We start from the raw sequence: 20872 nt of genomic DNA, 5'->3' as shown, positions 1-20872 counted from the left end.
AGATCTCCCCAAATTAACATTAGATACCAAACCTCAGATCCAAGAATTTCATAGGACATCAAACAGGATAAATGCTAAAACAACAACAACAATAGGCAAAACCCGAAATACCCTACATGTAGACACATCATTTTCAAACTACAGATCATCAAAGACAAAGAAAATATCCCGAAAGAAGCCAGAGGAAAAATCACCTTATTACAGATGGGAACATTATATCTGACTCTCCTCAGAAACCAGGCAAACAAGAAGAGAGTAATGTGAATTGTTTGAAATGTTGAGAGGAAAACTTCACCAACATAGAATTCTGTACCCTACAAAATTATCCTCTAAAAGTGAAGGAGAAATAAAGACTTTCAGACAAATAAAAATTGAGAAAATGTATCGTTAGTAGACTTGACTTACAAAAAATGTTAAAAGATGTTCTTTAAAAAGAGAAGAAAAATAATACATGTCAGAAACTCAGATCTATTGATTTCTGGCCAGAAAATTTGCAAAATGTTGTCTCAGTGGTGATGTTGACTCAAAAACTCTACCCACCTGCACGAGAATAGCTCTGGGGCCAGCTATTGACCTATGGGTCAAGGATATGCCTTTCATGTGTAGAAGGTGACTGCAGTCCAGTCACAGTGGGCAATGATGGGGCTACTCACCAGAGACTGGGCAGAGAAGGAAGGAGTCCCCAAAGCCATTTGCCTACTACTTTCCCAGACCTTGGCTTTGGGGAACCCACTTGAACATTCCAGCTACTGCAACTCAGCTCAGATTTCTAACATCTGCCCAGCTATGTGGTTGCCAAGGCCTCTAGCTGCCAGTTAGATGGAAACATGAAAGGCTGTGTAATCTCCAGATAAACAAAGCAAGATTCGTGGTAACAGCCCAAATCAGGCAAATATTTGCCACAGGAACTGCTTCTGATCTTCTCCCAGTCAGAAGGTGGTTTACTAGCATGATCTGACCCCTGCAGTCTTGCCCTCTACTTGGTATTTCGGAATAATTTATATTATCCAAGAGGTTTCAAAACACTCAGTATAAGTCAACCAATGATCTTATGACCCCAAAGTATACTATTTGAGGTACTCCGCAGGAAGATTAGTGGAGTTCCTGGGCAGGTAGATAATGGGGTTGTCTTAGACAAATACACCTAGACATTTTAGTTCTAGTACCCACATTTTTGAAAGGATGTAAAAAACTGAAGAACAGCTCAAGCAGGAAGATGGCTCAAATGGATGATTTAATATAAAAAATGACCTCATCGTCTATACACACCACTTTGTGGCTCACACACTGTGGATTTCCCATGGCCAATAGAAAAAAATCCTCATCCTAAAAAGATATGTTTTGATTATTTAGACTATCATTAAAAAGGAGAGGAAGAGGAGGAAGAAAAGAAGGAGAAGGAGAAAAGAAGGAGGAAGTAGAGGAGGAGAAGGAGAAGGGGGAGGGTGGGAAGAAGAGGAAGAGCTGGTATTTATTTAGGGCTCACTGCAAGTTAAGCATTTTGTACAAATCATCTTATTCGGTTGTTTAAACAATCTTATGAAGGAGTCACGCATATCTCCCAGCTTTTCAGATGAGAAACTTGGGTCTATAGAGGTTAGATAACTTCCCCAAGGTCACAGACATTCAGGAGGGATGCGCTGGAACTGGTCTGGACAGTGTGACCTGAGCCCCAGCTTCCTGCCCTGAGCTTCTTCTAGCAATCGGTATCCACACAGGATGCCAGCGTATGGGCGGTCTAGCCACCTGTGTTGGTGGATCCATGCTGTATCTTAGAAATCAACAGACACTAGGGGCACCTGGGTGGCTCAGGTCACGATCTCACACTCTGTGAGTTGGAGCCCCGTGTCGGGCCCTGTGCTGACAACTCAGGGCCTGGAGCCTGCTTCAGATTCTGTGTCTCCCTCTCTTTCTGCCCCTCCCCTGCTCATGCTCTGTCTCTCTCACTCTCCAAAATGAATAAATGTTTAAAAAAATTAAAAAAAAAAAAAAGAAATCAACAGACACTTTTAACTTCTAGACTGTACCCCTAAGGGGAAGGCCTAGTACCTAAACCGTCAGCTAACAGGTTTATTCACTCAACAGTTTTTGGAAAGGATAAACTTCCAGGACAGTCAAGGGGATCAAAGACATTAAATTAAACCTTCTATACTTTCTGAATGGGAAATTACATTCAGAATTATATTCCCAAAGCCCCACCAAATAGTCTCATCATCAGAGTAACTTATGGAGTCTACACCCTGAATCGGGGTTCCCGTGGATTCTGGTCCTGGCCCTGGCAATAACTGACAGGGTGACCTTGAAGGAGTCATTTAATATCTCTGAATCCCGGTCCCCTCCTCTATAAAATGAGAGGTTTACACCTCTTTGTCCTGTAACAGAAGATGAGTACATCTAAATAAATGTTGAAACTACAAGATGGTCATATTGCCACCCTAATTTGCCAACTTGGCACTTGGGTCCCCACTTTGACTTGGGTGGGGTGGAGGAAATACAGGTTACTCTTGGTACAGACAGCAAGGGGACCATCCTAAGACTGATTTGCAGCTAAGTAGGAGAACTTTCCAGAGAAAAGTGATGTTTTAGCTGGGATCTGAGTTGTTATCTGGGTAAAGGGAAACAGAGAACTTTTCAACCAGAGGGAACGGCAAGGGTGAAGTCCAGAGGCAAGAGGGAGATGGCCATATTATTGATCATACAAATGGAGCATGTTAATAATTGCACCAGGACCTTAGGCATAAGCCAAGATTGTGCCAGGCCAGCCAAGATAAATGGACATCCTAAACATAGGCCATGTTGAAATATTTGGTTTCATCCTAAAAGAGATTTGAAAGCCCTCATAGATTTTCAAAATGTTTTCCCTTTTCAATAGACTGTATAGATTTATAAATTCTCTGTTTTTATTTTTTGACATATAATTAACATATAGTAAAGTGTACAAGTGTTAAGTTCATGCTTGGTGAATGTCAACTTATTTATCCACCCAGGTAACCGTCCCCTGGATTATGATATAGAACATTTCCAGATATGCACAGGACTCCCTCCGCCGCACCTCCGGAGATAGCTACTTTTTTTTAAAGTTTATTATTTATGTTGAGAGAGAGAGAGAGAGACAGAGAGACAGAGGGACAGAGAGAATCCCAAGCAGGTTCCACACTTTTAGCACAGAGCCCGACTCTGGGCTCCATCTTATGAACTGTGAGACCATGACCGGAGCTGAAATCAAGAGTCAGACGCTTAACCGACTGAGCCCCCAGGTAGCCACTTCCTTGACTTCAGCTGAACTTCATTGAAAACCGAGTCCTAAATTACATTGTTGTAGGACTCTAATGGGGGTTGGGTGATGTAATCCATCCGGTTTGCATTTGGAAAGATGGTGGTGATGGCAGCAAGAAGAATGGATGGGAGGGGGCGAGTTGTGGCTGAGACATGAATTGGAGGCTCTTCAGATACCAGGACAGAGGTGGTGGGACCTGAATGGGGAGGGGTGTGGAGCAGATGGAGAAGAGCGGCAGACGGAGGTGAAATCCACCAAATCGGGTGACTGTGTGTGGTGTGGAGCTGGAGAGGCCCAGTCTGAGCTCCTGGCTGCTGTCCTCCCCTGGCGGGGTGGGGAAGCCATGCACTGAGCCGAGGAACCTAGGGAGGAGCCTTCAGAGAAACACGATGGGCAGATTCGGGGTGTGGGGCATGTCGAGCTTGAGATACTTGGAGCCAGCAAATGAAAGCGCTGTGCAGGTGGTTGGACATGTGGGTCTGAAACAGAGGTGGGACAAGCAAAGGGAACGTCAATAATCTTGGGCAAGTAGATGATGCAGTGGGCATGGGGGTGCCCTGGGAGAAAGAAATCAGTGAGAGAACAGACAGGAACCCGGTGCTTACTCAGTGTAGAAGAGGATAGGCCCACAAAGAGCCTGAGGTGGACCCCAGAGGAGGGGGAAGACAACCAGGAGAAAAGGAAACTGCAGAGTCAGAAGGAGAGAGTGTTTCCTAGAGGCTCAGGGCAGGAGTAAACTTTTATGAAGCAGCTCTGAGGTCCAAATTCTCCTTTTCCTACATCTTCTCTCCCAAGTATTGACTACTCGACTCTTAATGGGAAATTTTGGATCATATTATTGGGGCAGGTCTGAAAAACCTAAGAACCCCCTTAAGGTCTAAACCTACCCCTTTATAACCTTCACATTCCTCACCCCCTGCCTGGAGAGCTAGGGGGAAGCACAGCTTTTCCTGCAGCTGTGGACAAGGGCATCCAAGGCAGGAGGAGTAATTCCTCTCAGCCAGGGGCTTCAGGGAACCCAGGCTGCGGCTCTCGCTTCCACCTCTAGTATCCCTGAGGTCATCAGCCCTAAAGTCCTGAGTGACCCGGGTCACTTTCCCTTTAGAAAAAAATTGAGTAAATAGAACAAACAACGAAACGAACAAAGGACCCCATGAGGTCATCAGGTATGATCATAGTGGCAATTGTTCCCTGACCATCTGTGCGGGGCTGGGCACTTCATATGCTTTGTCTCGTTATCACAATAGCCTTGTAAGTTACAATTCCTAATTTTCAGACATAGCAGCCAGGACTCCTAGAGCCACGGGGCTGGTATGCTGTGTTGGAATCCACATGGGGTTGACTATAGAATGGGCCAGGCCCCCCCCCTCCACTGTGGGTCCCCTTGAGAGCGGCACCCTGGCTCCTAAGTGACAGATGAAGATGCCAGGGTGAAGGTATGTTGATTTATTTCAACAAACATGCATGAAACCCCTTCTGTGCCAGGTGTGTTATTATATCGTTGGCGCTGGGGGTTCAGAGGAAAGCCCTTGGGTGGCCATCTTGTAGTTGAGACAGATAGACAACAAGCTAGTGGGAAAACAAAAGAATTTCAGCTCATGATAAGTGCTCTGAAGAGAATAAGGTGATGTGATCAAAAGTGACCCGGATAAAGGCCTGGAAAGGACACGGGATGTGGTATAACAAGCCCAGGCTTGCATCCCCAGAAGCCTAGGGTTCACCTGCCTGCTCCTTCTTGCTGTGTGGCCTCACCTCTGTCTCCTGTCCAAAGTTGGACTCATAACTTTGTCTTGAAGAGCCTTTGTTCCATGGGCCTATCTGTGAATGAACTGGAGGAGCTGGACAGACGGAACGTACCTGCACCCCCTCCCCAGCCACCTCCAGAAGCTCAGACGGTAAGTCACCCAGTCCCTGTCCTCCTGTTCTGTCATCCTTCTCGTGATCTTTCCCACGGTTCCTTCTCTGCTGGTCCACCTGCTTTCAGTGTCTCCATGTCAAGCCACCTCTCTCTAATCTCACTCTGCTCATGGTGTTGCTGTCCTGATGTTTCAAGGATGCCTTGCCACGTGCGGACACTGCCCTTGGGTAGCAACATGCCCCCGTGCCCACCACTGGGTTCTCTGCACTGCACTGTGGTCCTGGCTTCTTTCCCAGGTCTTTTGCCTATAGTCTCCTCACCTTGGGATAGGTCTTCTCCTTGGTCATGGTGCGCTTGTGAATGTGTCCCTGCCGGCCTTCCCTCCAACTCCTCTGAGTCCATCTGGATTCATCTTGTCCTATAGGGACTGACTTTTTGGTCTCCCCTCATCCTTGGAACCGTCACTGATAAGCATGCCTCTGAAATTTTAGAGGCGGTTGTACTGTGTTATTAATTGCCTCCTTCCTTAAACAGAGCCTCCTTGAAAAACAATTGTCTCATCTTTCAGTCATTAGCCAATTTCACACAAGATGCCTCCATGGCACTGTGTCAAAAGAAGAACCCTAATGAATCTGACAATCACTGGGAAGAAGAAAAAAATATTGCCCAGAAAGTTGTAATTAACAAACGAAGATGCATATTAAGGTGTTAAGAGCATTTGTGGAAGGAAAAATATAAGATGAGAACAGGACGTAATGAAATAGGAAGAAGATATACTTGAGAGGGCAAATAAAACCAAAGTTGTTTTGAAAAGACTAATCAAAAAGATGCACTCTGGGCAAGACTGGCCAAGGGATAAGTGGATAGCTCTTGATGGTTCTTAATCCGAATGCCATCCAGATGTTGGGTTTCACTTATCAAAACAAGTCTGAAATCCCTAAAAGACATTCCAAACTGAACCTGCTGGTTCATTAACATTTACTTAGCGATCCTCTCTAGGCCTCCCTTCCCATTGCCCTGGGGTCTCAGGTCCCCAAATCTAGAGTGCTTGAAGAGGACGAGGAGGAAGTAAGCAGAAGACTGGAGCATGTTAAGCTCCATGCTTTCTTGCAATCAGAGATCTTCAGCAGCTTGAGAAATAGAGATGCTATCCCTGAGTCCTTAAACGACCACAGGTCATTAGAGATCATAGAATTGCCAAACAGCACTCAAGCAAGGAGTATAATTCAACCCCACACGTGGTGACAAACGTGCAGCATCTGTGGAGGTGACTCCCTGAAACTCACCTTGAGGGCAGCGCTGCCTTTGTAAGAGGAATCCAAGAGCAAGAGCATATTTACAAAGCCTGCCACTGAGCTGAGATAATTAACCCAACTTGCTGAGCCATTGCAGGGGAGTTTCAAAGTTCTGATTTATAAATGAATAACTCGCATTAGAAGGACATGTACAATCTTGATCAAGCATTTATTGGCTTACTGTGAGCGTCTACTTCAGGACTAAAGGAAATGTTTCTAAGTTTCTAATATTAAAAAAAAAAACATAGAAAGCATCATCAGGAAAGATAAGACCCTACAAGGCATTTGGAAGTGGGTAACGAGTGAGAGAGAAATTTAGCTGAGACCCTTGTCTTCCCATTGGGACCCTGTCTATCTATGCAAAGAGGCCGTCTCCAAGAGCACAGAGAAAGACCATTCTGAGGGTTCAACACCAATGAAGACCAGTCCCCCTTCACTGTTGTCTTTCAGCTGTAACCAGGACATCTTGCAATTCCGCAGACATCTGCTGGGAACCTGATCGTGTGTCAGGCATTGGGCTGGGGTCTGGGGACATTAGATGAATTAGGTATAAGTTCTGCCTTTGAAGAACCCACAGTCAATCTGAGAAGACAGTCACCTGAACACAAATTGTAGGGCCCAGTGTGCTAATGGGTACAAGGTACACAGGGGTCCTTCTTATGTGAATGAATGAATGAATGAATGAACGAATGTGGATGCTAGAGATACGCGTAATGTGCTCATTAGCTTTAAGTTCTCTGACTGTTCTTTGCTACCATAGGCATAATGGGTAAGATGAGCATAATAATTATCACCCGTGATGCTTTTAAGAGTGAAAAGGACACCCATGAATCATTGCTTAAGGACAATAAGGGCGAACTGAGACTGTCCCAAGCAAACATGGCCGTTTAGTAATCTTAACTATGGGAAGGTGAATAGACAGGGAAGCATAGCAGGTGAAGGATATTTATCTTCCGCTCATTCTTTTTTGCTTTAAAAACAAAACCTTTGTGGTAAGACCTACATAACATAAAATTTACCATCATAACCATTGTTAAGTGAGTTCAGTGGTGTTAAGTATGTTCACAGTGTTGTCCATAAAAATCTCCACAACTTTTCGTCTTGCAAAAACTGAACCTGCGTACCTTTTAAACAACAACTTCTCATCCTTCCTTCCCTTTGGCGCCTAGTAACCCCCATTCTACCTTGTGTATCTATGAATTTGTCTGCTCTAGGTACTTCACATCATACAGTATTATTCTTTGTGCGACTGGCTTATTTAACATAATGTCCTCAAGGTTTATCTACTCATTCTTGATAGATATTGTCACAATGTCAAATTCATACTTCCAATGACATCACTGAGAACTAAAAACTATGTAAGTCATTATGTGATTGCCCTTCAACTGATAAGATATTTGAGCTCTCTTCGTTGTTGCTTTTTCTTTTATTTACATTGAGTTAACTACATTTGAGAATTCTTAGACTATTTAAGTGAGGTTCTGCTGTGGAAAAACACAAACTGTTCAAGACTTTGTGTGTCATAGTCTGGGAGCTGCTCAGACAATAGCCAGACCAAGGCTCACAGGGGTTCTCGAGCTGGATATTGACCTGTCATCGACATGTCATTGTTTCAATGGTATTTCATCTGCAGGGGATTTTGTCTGTTCAGAGACTCCCATTGAGGGTTCGTGTCTATTTCATAAGTCTTTGCAATGCTTACCTTTGTTTTATTTGAAAGTGTTGTTTCAAAGAGTAAATTGCAAAGTAGCACATACAGAGGCAAACAGATGCCTATCTGGCCAGCTGCCTGGATTTCTCAGTCTGTAAAGCTACAATTCAAACTATACCAGTATCTAACTCTAGGGAATGGAGTTTAAAAAAAAGTTCCATATGATTTTATGTTGCATTTATTAAAGATGCTGTATTTTAAAGACACAATTATTCTATTGAGCTTCATGAAATGATCTCCTAAGGGTGCTGTAAGGTTGGGGAAGGGCAGGAAGCAGATCAGTGTAGTAAGAGAAACACTGGGTGTAAGTATGAATCCTGGCACAGGATGAGAAGTCACTATTGGCCCTCAGTGCCTGCCTTTTCATTTACAAAGCAGAGATGATCATGATGTCTACGTCCCATGGTGATTATGAAGTTTAAATGAGCCAGTGCACCGATAGTGCTTGAGACAGAGCAGTCAACGACTATTTGCCTTACCCTGAGAGTTATTTCTTGGGAGGCTGACCTAGCCTGGAATTCAGATGAACAGTTTGTACTGAGGAAGCATGCTGGATGAGTGTGAGTGAACTCATTTTCTTCATGTTGTTCCGCTCATATTGGTGAGAATTGGACACTTCCTGAGACACATAAGCCAAATGGCCATATAGAACTTACCAGAAACCTGGTAGTAGAGAAATTCAGCCTGTGGCTATGGACTTCACAGAGTTACTAAGGCAATGGGCTTGACTTAAAACTTTGTTAATTATGTTCTTTAACCATGCATTCTCTTTGAATCCTACATTGCCTTAGTATTTCTGTACATTTCCTGAATTTGGGGGCCATCAACAAATTTCTGTCTGCTCATAGGGCAAGGAACGAGGGTTCTGGTCATCTCCTGTATACAGAGAAAGATGGAAGAAAGCAAAGGGAATATCTGTGCAGGGTGAACATCCACATAGAGCAAATGAGTGCCTGTGAAGGAGTGAACTTCCATGGGAAATAACAACCAGGAGCATTTTGGATGCATGGAGCCAGTGTTCACATGTAGTGAAGAAGTTACATTCATGAAGGCAGTTGCTTTGACTCTTGTCTCTTGTAACTTACTGCCTTGTGCCCCTGGCTGAGTTGTTTAACAGCGTGAGTCTTGGTTTCCAGATCTATAGAATGGGGATAGTACCTTATTATACTGTTGTGACAGCTCCTGGATCATAAACATATAGCTCTTAGGAGGGTCCTGGCACAGAGTGGTCAATAAATGTTAGGAAGTTGTTTTGGCAATAACTGAGTCTGCTCCTTAACACTGCCTAGTGGGTATTATTGTCCCTGCCTCAGATGTGAGGAAACAATGAATGAGTGAGCTTTAGTAAGATTCAAGAGTAGAAAATTGGCGAGTGGCAGAAGCAGGTCTTGAACCCGGACCTGACCCTAAACCCACGTGCTTTATTGCAGCTCATGTCTCTCAGACTTGATGATGAGAACAATGTACTATGAGAACAATGGAGGGGACAAAAGCATTTTGAGGTATTACGATGAGTACGAAAATGTTTGGGATGTCAGGAAGCACTCTGCATACGTAGGAGATGAAGCATTTCTCGCCATCTCCTGATCAGCCCAAGACTCACCCCAGAACTAGGAACACGAGCCTTGCAATGGTTCATGGTCATGCAATTTACATACAACTCTCTATAATGCTGATGTCGTAGAAAAAAATGCAAAGTGAAAAGGTTTTTCTCAGAATGGAATGCCCTGGCTTCACCAGTCCCCAGGATCGAGTGGACGAGGGGATCTGTGCATGGGTGCTAGAGCTCTTGGTGGTCTCATTTGGTAGCCCCCCCACTTCATCTCAAACCCTGCCCTGAAATCTTCACGCTGCTAGCATGCTCACAGCCTCCCTGTGTACCCCGTGGTCCCCGAAAGAGCTCTGGTCTCCCTCAGCTCCAATATACCCACCAGCAACCTCTTGGCTCTCCGGGCACCAACTCCATCCTGCACTTACTCTGAGTTACTTGATTTTCCCTCTTATGCTCCCTCTTTGAACTAGACCTGGGATTCTCCAACCAATGGTTTTGGGGTCCCTGGTTGGTTTGGCAGTCAAAAAGCCAGTTAAGCAAAAACCCAAATAATACTTTGGTATCATAACTATTTTATTTTACTTTAAGTGTATATATGAACGTTTATTCGCTAATCTTTTGACATAAAGCCAAAGCCTCTTCTTAGGTTTAGGGCCCCGGCAGGAGTTCTGTAGTATCTGTGTTGCACAGAGCCTATCTATACCGCATCCTCTACAAATCCCAGTGTTCATTTCTTTATAAGGATTAAGAAGTTTAAAACTGGTGCCACATTCTGCTTGTAGGATCCTGATGGGATGTTCCGGTTTCCTTTCTCCAATAATTTACAGCTTCTCATCTACACCTAATTAAGTAGCCGTATATTTTAGTGGCTCAAACTTTAGCAAATTTTCTCAAAACTTACCATCTAATTTTCACCGAAACTACACTCGTTGTACCCATACTTCATCCGCTTTAGTAACATTTACTTGAAGTAAACCACTTTGCTAACAAGCATAACAATCATAAACAGATTTGGGAAAAAAGAAACTGACCCTCGAGGAGCACTGAGGCAGCTAGGGAAGGAGGAGTCAGGGCAGCCAGCAGAACAGGGTCAAAGCAACTGGACGCGGCTTCAGCGTGTTTGCAAAGGGAAAAGGTGGGGTTTCCAAGAATGCAGAGAATCAGCTGAGTAGCAGCGGGTTACGGAAGCTTCTAGTGTGCACGCTGACCTTTTCCTTAAAATGCGTTCCCCACCAGGGGTGCCTGGGTGGCTCAGTCGATTAAGCGTCTGACTCTTCGTTTTGGCTCAAGTCATGATCTCATGGTTTTAGAGTTCGAGCCCTGACTGGGGCTCTGCACTGACAGCGCGTGGAGCCTGCTCGGGATCCTCCCCTTCTCTGTCCCTCTCTCATTCGTGCCTCTCTGTCTCTCTCAAAATAAACTTAAAAATTGCGCTGCCCACCAGTTCACCTGACCATTTTCTTTTAATACTCTCTGCATTCATTAGCTTATACAATATCTCTTCTGTAAAATTTCTATCTCCCTTCCAAGACTGAATTTCCCAGATACTTCAATTCCACCTAGAACTTTCTATTATCATGGAATTTAAAACACCGTATTGCCATTGGGTTTTCATTTTTTATCTCCACTACTAAATTATCATTTCCTTCAGGTCAAGCCTTATGCCTTATTTACTACTGTTTGTCTAGAGCTCAGCATAGCACCTGTCACAGAGCAAATATGAGTGCTTATTGAAAGAATAGACAAACTTAAAATCTGAGAAAAACTGTAGAACCTAGAACTAAGCTCTCAAAGCTTGTCATTCTTGCACTGACCTACCCATTGTCTTAGTCAGTCTAGGCTGCTATAGCAAAGTGCCACAGACTGGGGGGGGGGGGTGCTTATAAACAGCACAGGTTTATTGCTTATAGCTCTGGAGGCTGGAGGTCCAAGATCACGGTACCAGCATGGTCCAGTTCTGGTGAGGGGCTGCTTCTGAGTTGCAGATGGCTGACTTCTCTTGTGTCCTCACGTGGTGGAAGGGACCAGAGAGCTCTCTGGGGTTGTTTCCATGAGGACACAATCCCATTCGGAGGGCTCCCTCCTTCTGACTTACTCACCTTGCAAAGGCCCCACCTTCTAATATCAACACCTTAAGGGTTAGTTTTTCGACATATGACTTTGGGGGGGGGGACACAAATTGGTCCCCCATGGACACAAATGGTCCATTACAACCATGTACCCTACAATTAATATAGGCAATGCTGCTTTAAATATTTCATTCAGGACCTTCTCACTGTGACCCAGAACTGTTTCAACCCAGTCAGTTTTTTTGTGGATTTGCAATCCTGGCCGTGTGTGTAATTGACCCGTTTTGCCCCTTGAGCCTGGTTTTGGGTTCTGATATCCCCAGGGATCTGGATCGAATCCACCCCTTTTGCTCTTATGATACTGATATGTCTTAGGTAGGGTATACTCCTTGGCCTTGACCCTCAAGATTTGACCCGTTGCAGTGACCTCCCTGGTATTGTCTGAAACGAGGATAGTTGGAGGTAGGCTGGAGAGTTCTTCAGTGACACTCCTGCCAGTCTGAAAAAAAGTGTCCTCAAAGCAATTGAGTGTCTTTGACATCTTCCCAAATTGAGGTTCCTTAACTTCCCAGAGTAATTCTTCGAGTCGTAAACCCAAAGCCCTAGAGGGTCAAAAAGGGTTTCAGATTTGTACTATGTCTACCAAAGGCTGAGAAATTTCTACAAAGACTGTTGGTCTCCTGTCCTGTTGTTCCAGAACCCTCACAGTGGAGTTCCAGGGCCTGCTTTTAGGTCCCGATTATAATAAGTGGGGCATAGTAGGGGATGAATCAATAGATCCTCTAAATTTAAGGAAAACATGATCTTTTTTATGCAGTTATGCAGAAATAGTTGCTGGTAGCAAATATCAAGGCCTAGGAAGCCACATTTCTGTATTAACCCAGGCGTTTAAATTTGGTGAACATAAATGGCAAGCTACTAGCTCTCAGGTTCCCAATAGGCAACTTTCCTTCTAATCACCCACCAGTTGTGTATGCTACGGGCCTCTCCATTTCCATCACGTGCCATGTGCTTCCAGCGTGTTTCCCCTTATTTCTCAGGTTGGTTGCTTTTGCTTAGGATGTTGACCTTAAGGCAGTTTTTTAGAAAAAATCTTTATTTATTTTTGAGAGAGAGAGAGTGAGCAGGGAAGGGGCGCAGAGGGAGGGAGACAGAGGATCTGAAGCAGTTTCCGTGCTGATAGCAGAGAGCCTGATGCGGGGCTCAAACTCATAGACTGCAAGGTCATGACCTGAACTGAAGTTGGGTGCTTAAGTGACTGAGCCACCCGGTGCCCTGACCTTAGGGCAGTTTTGAATTGCTGTCTTATAATACGATCCGGTAAGAACCTCTGGGAAATATTTTAAGTTTTGAATTGATAGCAATTACGTAAATAATTATTTATTAATTCACTCAAGGCAAGATCCCCACTCTTGCTTCCATTCTGTCTGTACCTTACATGAGTTGAGGAACGTTCAATCTGAGACATTTTCCCCTAAGCAAGGGAGAGAAGACATAGCCTCAAGGAAGGAATGAAGCCTGGATAGCTCTTTTTTTTGTTGTTAATGTTTATTTATTTTTGAGAAAGAGAGAGAGAGAGACAGTGTATGAGTGAGGAGGGGCAGGGAGAGAGGGAGACACAGAATCCAAAGTAGCTCCAGGCTCTGAGCTGTCAATGCAGAGCCCGATGCAGGGCTCAAACCCACGGACTGCGAGATCATGACCTGAGCTGAAGTCAGACACCTAACGGACAGATCCCCAAGCTTGGCTAGCTCTTAATGAAGGGAAATAACATCTGATCTTGCTGATTCCTGCCTTTCATGAATGGTACATGGAAGAAATGTCATAATCCCAAACAAAACAAAACACACACACACACACACACACACACACACACCAGTACCAACAGCTTCCACAAGGGAAAGTCATGTTTTCATTAGCAGGGTTGCAGGATTTCTGAACCTTAGACCAGATGCCGCCTTGCTTTCCAATAAGTCATTCTCTCTCTTGCCCTCTCAAGACTGAGCTGTGAGAAGAACTTAGGTTTGCTCACCCTCATGGGCCAGCCCAGTACTACTGCAACAATCATGACCTGCCACAGAAGACACTTCAGGGGGCTGGGAGACCTTGGGCCATGGGCAGTTTGGAGATGCTGCTGGGCTAGCTTGGTCAGTATCTCTCAAATATACCAGACCAGGCAACACTTTAAAATTACAAGGTACGGATAGACACTAATAAGTGTTAGCCAGCTCATGCTTGCCTTAGAATAGGAAAATCAAACTAGGAGTCTATAATAGAACAAAAAACATACCGGTTAAAAATAGTTTTCCATGGTATCCTTTTTTTGGTGGATAGACATTTTCTGGTTGTTTTAAACAAGCGTAATAGATCCTCCCTCGTTCCTGTTCTAAATCTTCGTCTCCCCCATCCTGAGGGGCAGTCTGCAGGGTGCACATGTGAGGATGGGGCTCTTCCCCTGCATCACACAGAAGCCAGGCCTACCTGCCCGGGGGTGAGCTGGAGGCCAGCCTCATGTGCACCCCAGGCCTCTGGAGAACTCCCCCGGGTTCCTTTACACCCCTTAGCTGCCTGACTCCTGGCTCCTACCGGCACTCGCCCTGAGGCCGCTCCCTGTCGTCCACTCCTGGTAGTGGGGAGATGGGCCAGCAGGTGAATGTGGATCTGAGACCCGAAGGGCAGACAGAATCAGTGACAGAGGATCCCCTACTGGGCTTTAGCTGCCTCTTTCTTTTTTTCTTTAATGTTTATTTTTGAGAGAAAAGATGGAGCATGAGTGGGGGAGGGGCAGAGACACACACACACACACACACACACACACGCACAGAATCCGAAGCAGGCTCCAGGCTCCGAGCTGTCAGCACAGAGCCCGACCCGGGGCTTGAATTCACCACCTGCGAGATCATGACCTGGGCCAAAGTCGGACGCTTAGCCGACTGAGCCACCCGGGCGCCCCAAGCTGCCTCTTTCATAAAGTAGCTTAAATTAGGGGCACCTGGGTGGCTCAGTGGGTTAAGCATCCGACTTCGGCTCAGGTCATGATCTCATGGTCCGTGAGTTTGAGCCCCACATTGGGCTCAGTGCTGACAGCTCAGAGCCTGGAGCCCGTTTCCGATTCTGTGTCTCCCTCTCTCTCTGCCCCTCCCCCACTCATGCTCTGTCTCTCTCTGTCTCACGAAATAAATAAACGTTAAAAAAAAAAAAATAAAGTAGCTTAAATTAAACACACTTTGCCCTGTGAGAATTCATTTTTTTTCAACGCGTGCTTTTATTTTTATTTTAAGATAATTGTAGGTTCACATGCTGTTGTGAGAAATAATACGGAGACACCCCCCGCCCCACTGTCCCTCAATGGCAAGGCCTTGCAAAACTGTAATACGGTGTCACAGCCAAAAACTGGCTTTGATGCCACCAGAGACCTTACTTAGATCTCACCAGTTCCACGTGTACTCGTTTGCACGTGTCTCTCTGTGTGTTTCGTTCGACATAAATGAACACCTATCAGTTCACGTGACCACTACCACAGACAAGATACAGAGCAGCTCCATCATCAGGGGCCATCGCATGACCTTTTATAACAATTCTTGTCTTAGCAAGACAAGTGTCTTGCCAGGTGAGATGTAAGAGGTGCCGAGCATGAGAGTGTCAGCCTATGACACATGACATTTCCTCTCCTGCTCCTGACGGGGAGCATCAAGGTGTGGGGCGGGGTGGGGGGGACCGGCTAGTCATCCTATCCCTCAGCATCAATCAGCAAAGAGGAAACAGGTAAGAGGCAGAGCCGGTTGTCAGCAGATCCCCCGTTAGAGCCTTGGCTATGCCATAGTCAGTGCTCGGCTCGTGGGAGGGAAACTGAGCCCTCACCTCTAAGACTGTGTCCACACCTCTGGAGCAGGGAGAAGGGCTGTACCGTTACCCCAGAGCACAGTCCACACAGTGGGCCATGTAAGACCACCGAGGTAGCTCTAGGCATTCACTCTGTTGGCCACACAGGTCCCTCTAGCCTATCTCAGGCGACAGCGCCTCCGGGCAGGTAACCTCTGAGCCTGGGACCTCCCCGCTCCCCAGAAATTATGAGGATTCATGGAGCACGAGGTACCAGAATCACAGATCGCTTTGACTCAACCGCCTCTAGGCGACAAGGAGCAGCCCGTGGTCATTGGTTCTCAGTGGCAGACAGCTTCACACATGTTCGTTTTCATATTGGGCCAAGGCTTCACCGTGTCGCTGAGGCCAGAGACCTCAGAGGAGGATGTGTATGGCAACAGGCTGCCGGGGTGACACGGAACTCTCCCTGGACGTCTTTGGTGTGAATTTGGGGCAACTGTGGCCGGCCGAGCTCCCAGGCCCCTGATGCTGGGCTGCCTGATGCTCAGCTAGCTCCTTGCACCTCATAGACTCATTGTAATTTCCATAATGACCTCATTAGCATATCACAGGCCTGGTGCGACTTACAGCAGGAAACATGCCAGAAATGTCTGTCCCTGGCTTCACACATCCTGCAAAGGTGTCAGACGTTTGGTTTTCACAAACACCTTATAAGGCTTGGTCTCTAAATCTCAGGGAAGGAGCCAAGAAGTGGCATAGCTGTCCACAGGCCAATAATCAGATGGGAGCTGTTTTTATACCTACCAACGCATTGTAGAGCTAAAAGAATCATTCTTCACTTGCTTGAGGTCCCAAAACACTCAGCTGGGGAGTATCTAATCCAGTCCGAATCACCTAATTTAGAGACGCTCATTCTTGCCTCAAATTGTCTTATAATGTCAGGTGCCTGGTGATGCTTTCAAAAATCTTAGGGAGGGGCGCCTGGGTGGCTCAGTCAGTTAGGCGGCCGACTTCGGCTCAGGTCATGATCTTGCGGTCCGTGGGTTCTAGCCCCGCATTGGGCTCTGTGCTGACAGCTCAGAGCCTGGAGCCTGTTTCAGATTCTGTGTCTCCCTCTCTCTCTGCACCTCCCCTGTTCATGCTCTGTCTCTCCCTGTCTCAAAAATAAATAAACGTTAAAAAAAAAATTAAAAAAAAAAATCTTAGGGAGGGGTGCCTGGGTGGCTCAGTCGGTTGAGTGTCCGACTTCAGCTCAGGTCACGATCTCACGGCTTGTGAGTTTGAGCCCCGCGTCGGGCTCTAGGCTGACAGCTCAGAGCCTGAAGCCTGCTACAGATTCTGTATCTCCCTCTCTCTCTGACCCCTCCTCCACTCGTGTTCAGTCTCTCTCTCTCTCTGTCTCTCTCTCTCTCTCAAAAATAAATAAACATTAAAAAATATCTTAGAGAAAGAAAATCAACTCTTTGGAGCAAGAATCATACTCAACTAGGGCCCAGAATACCTGTGGGTGAAGAAGATACCACCTGCTGGCATCCTTAAGCAGTGACAACGGTCTCTGGGTCCTGCCATGCGTGCCCTGCCAGCTTCCCTGGTTTTGGTTTTGACTAGTCTCACCCTCTGTCGGCTTATGACCTTTCAGAATCCCCTAGTACTGTATTCTGGTCACTGGGAGTATCAGCGACTTTCCAACGCCTATCCTGCAGCTCGGTTTATTACTGATCTGACTCTGCAGGATGATGGCAAAGCAGAATTGTCTGGTTACAGTCAAATGAAAGGCAGGTATGCTGTTGAGCCATGGAGAGGGCTGCCCTTCTTTCCCTTGTTATTTGTTTTTAATGTTTATTTACAGGCAGAGAGTGTGGAAGAGCAGAGGGGAGAGCAGAGAGAGAGAGAATCCCAAGCAGGCTGCACGCTAAGTGCAGAGCCCAACTCGAGGCTTGATCCCATGGTCATGAGATCATGACCTACCTGAGCCGAAATCAAGAGTTGGACGCTTGACCAACTGAGCTACCCAGGCATCCCCCGAATTGTTATTTCTTAAGAGAGATGCAACATCCAGTACTCCACATAGATGCCTTGGATTGCTCTCTCCTTTCCTCTGGACCAGTTTCCAACTGAAGTCTTTTACTTGTTAGCTCTTCTGATATGATTATCTTTGTAGGTGTCTGTGTGTGTGTGTGTGTGTGTGTGTGTGTATGTGTGTGTTTGCATATAGATATAGAACCAAGTTATAGCCAGTGCTGACCTGTGTCTAATCCCTCTGTAAGCCACATTCCTCCAGAATTCCACTACCCAATATGGCAGCCACCAGCCACACACAACTGCAAGTATTTCAATTGAAAGGAGTTAAAAACAGATAAAATTAAAAACTCTATCACACTTGACAAATCTTAAGTGTTCCATAGCCACATGTGGTTAGTGGCTACCATATTGGGCACTGCAGATTTAGAACATTTCATCACTGCCAAACGTTCCTTTGAAGAGTGCTGCTCTGGAAAGTTCTAAGTAAAGAGAAGGTATGGCCTCCTTGCTTTGAACTGGTTTTGTTTGAGGTCTGGCAAAGAGGAGTTTTATACTTCTTGGTCTTTGTGTCCTGCCTTCTCTGTTAGTGACTTTGTAACCGGCTTTCACCAATACATGAGGCTCTAGCCTGTGTTGCTCATAGTGTCCTACATCCTGCACATCGATCACTGGGGTGCTTGTTACAGCTGTGGATGCCTGTGTATACTCCTCCCCAGCTGCTGGCTTGGGGTTCTTGGAGTGGGACCCATGAATCTCCCTATTTTGAAAAAGCCTTGGGTTGTAAAGAGGCCAACAGTGAGCCTGGCTCCTGCCTCAACATTAAGCAACGCAACGCCGGGGAAGAGAAAATTCAGAACAGAGGAGGGTGGTCATCGCCTACTCACCCAGGCAGGAAAACCCAAATCCAAAGTTATCAATTCCCCTAGAAAAAATAGTCCTGAATTTCGCTGATTTTGAAGAAATGTGCTATGTGTCCCCTCCCCGGCCTGATGATTCAAGTGCCCTGAAGTGTTTGCAGCTGGGCCCTGGGGCCCACAGAACACCTCGGCTTCCCTTCCCAGCCAGTCTTCAACCTTCTTCCTCATCCTGAGCTTGGAGCTCTTTCTGTGGCCCAGACCTGTGTTGTTTCTCCCTCTGACCTCATCATGATGACAGCATGGCCGGAGCAGGTGCTGACCTTCAGACTGGGACCCATGCAACATCTTCCTCTCCATGCTCTGCAGGCCCAGTGCTCGTCCCCTCTGGGGTCCAGGCCCCAGGCCAGCCTTTTCTCCTTCCTTTTCCCAAAGAGAGTCCTGACATCGGCACTATTTCCTGGTCCATCACCTTGCCTTCTGCCTCTGCCTCCCTGCCCTCCCTCAGCCTCCATAGAACACCCATCCTGCTTTATTACACACACTGAGAGAAAAATGGAGGCCAGGCTGTGTCCTAAGCTATTTCCACCTGTTCGTTCAATCTACGCAGCATCCCGAACACACAAGGGTTGACATCGTCCATGTCTTGCAAATGAGGAAACTGAGGCACAGAGAGATTAAGCCAATTACCCCAAATTGCACAGCTAGTTGATGGTGGAGCCACGATTCAAACCCAGGGACTTTCACTTTGGCCCGAATCACCTTAACCAATTGTGTTATGGCCTTTTAATGGTTACCAATTGCTTCAACTTTTTATTGAAAACGATGTCTAAGATATATGATTTTTCTGTTTCTCCCACTGACAACATCTTAGCCTGGGAGTCAGCGTTTTAAGAGAAAAATAGATGAGACGGGATTTTATTACCCTCTAATTGTGTGTGCTTTTAATTCTCTCCGACTCAGGGCAGGGGTCTGGCCCTTTGGGGGACAGTATGGCATCCGGATGGAATTCAGGGAAATATTCCAAGTTGGCAGGCTGATTGCTCCCCGGTGTGCCTACTTGGCCCAGGAGCAAACAAAAGCATGTTCTAGCTGGACACTTCTCACCTTCTGCTTGAGAGCTCTCGCCAGGACTCTCCTGCTTGGCCCAAGCCTAACGGGGGGCCAGGCTGAGAGGCAGGGTGAGGCCTGTGGCTGCAGCACAGGGGAGATATGTACCCATATGGAATGGAGTGAAGAGAACTCAGTTTGCCCTGATGACCCACAAGCCTTCTAATGCCCACTTCCTGAAAGGGACAGAACAACTTTCAAGAAGGAGAGACGGCCAGCTCAACAGCACCTGGGTGTACTCTGGGAGAGGCTTCCACAGCCAGAGCTGCCAAATTCAAAGGCAGTCTGGATGGAACGGTGACGCCTTCTCAAAGGCATGGGCTGGATGGAACGGAGTAGCTTTGAAGGGCTGTGCTGGGAGTGAGCCTAAAGGCATGAAGACACCAGAGGAAAGGGAAGAAGTCGATGGGGTTGGGGTGTGGGCCTCTCCAATCCTGTGCAAGGTGTCTCTGTTCCGTGGGAGGAGGGCTCTTGCAGGCTGGTGTGATTGTAGCAGAGAGATACAGGCTGGCTTCAAAAAATCAAATGTAGGGGCGCCTGGGTGGCTCAGTCGGTTAAGCGTCCGACCTCGGCTCAGGTCATGATCTCATGGTCAGTGGGTTCGAGCCCCGCGTCGGGCTCTGTGCTGACAGCTCAGAGCCTGGAGCCTGCTTCCGATTCTGTGTCTCCCTCTTTCTCTGACCCTCCCCTGTTCATGCTCTCTCTCTGTCTCAAAAATAAATAAATGTTAAAAAAAATTAAAAAAAAATCAAATGCAGGGTGCAGTGGGGTGATTCAGAGCCAGGACCCAGGTGTCTCCCAATGGGCCTCTGTTGGTTAGTCTCCCTCTCTCTGGGCGCTGGGAGACTGAACCCCATTCTGTCCCAGTGATGCAGGAAGGGACCGTCACGGTTTTCTCTCTCCTCTCAGCGACTTTTGCTCAGCCCTCTGGGCAAGTGACTGACTCAGAGCCTCTCTCTCCTCAACAGAGCGACTAGGGTACCGCGTCTGAAACACATCCCTCCGAGCATTCCGCTTGTGTCTGGGGGATCAGATGAGGTAATGGATGGGGAAGCACCCGGAGGGCTAGCTGCTGGCCCCGAGAGGGTGCATCTCGCTACCACCCTAGGGCGGGAAGGACGGGACCCGGGCTGCAGGGATCAGAAGATTTCAGAGCCCTCTTCACTTAAGCCCTGGAGCCCGGGCAGGTTTCCATCAGGCGAGTCAAGTAATTGAGCTCAGGTTAGATTAAATCCAGACACATCCCGTGTTTAGTGCCAATTACTCACCGCCGGCAGGGGTGGGTGAGGGGTCTGCACT

The 20872-nt window shown here is 46.6% G+C and overlaps 1 pseudogene; it reads right to left on the bottom strand.

Annotated features, from left to right (window-relative positions):
- Positions 1-5482, bottom strand: part of LOC131492433 (large ribosomal subunit protein uL11-like) — a 55906-nt pseudogene extending 50424 nt beyond the window's left edge.
- Positions 5483-20872: the final 15390 nt, after the last annotated feature.

The sequence above is a fragment of the Neofelis nebulosa genome, chromosome 13 (genome assembly GCF_028018385.1).
Source record: "Neofelis nebulosa isolate mNeoNeb1 chromosome 13, mNeoNeb1.pri, whole genome shotgun sequence".
NCBI lineage: Eukaryota > Metazoa > Chordata > Mammalia > Carnivora > Felidae > Neofelis > Neofelis nebulosa.
The sequence above is the reverse complement of the archived record's forward strand: the minus strand, read 5'-3'. Positions and strand labels throughout refer to the sequence as shown.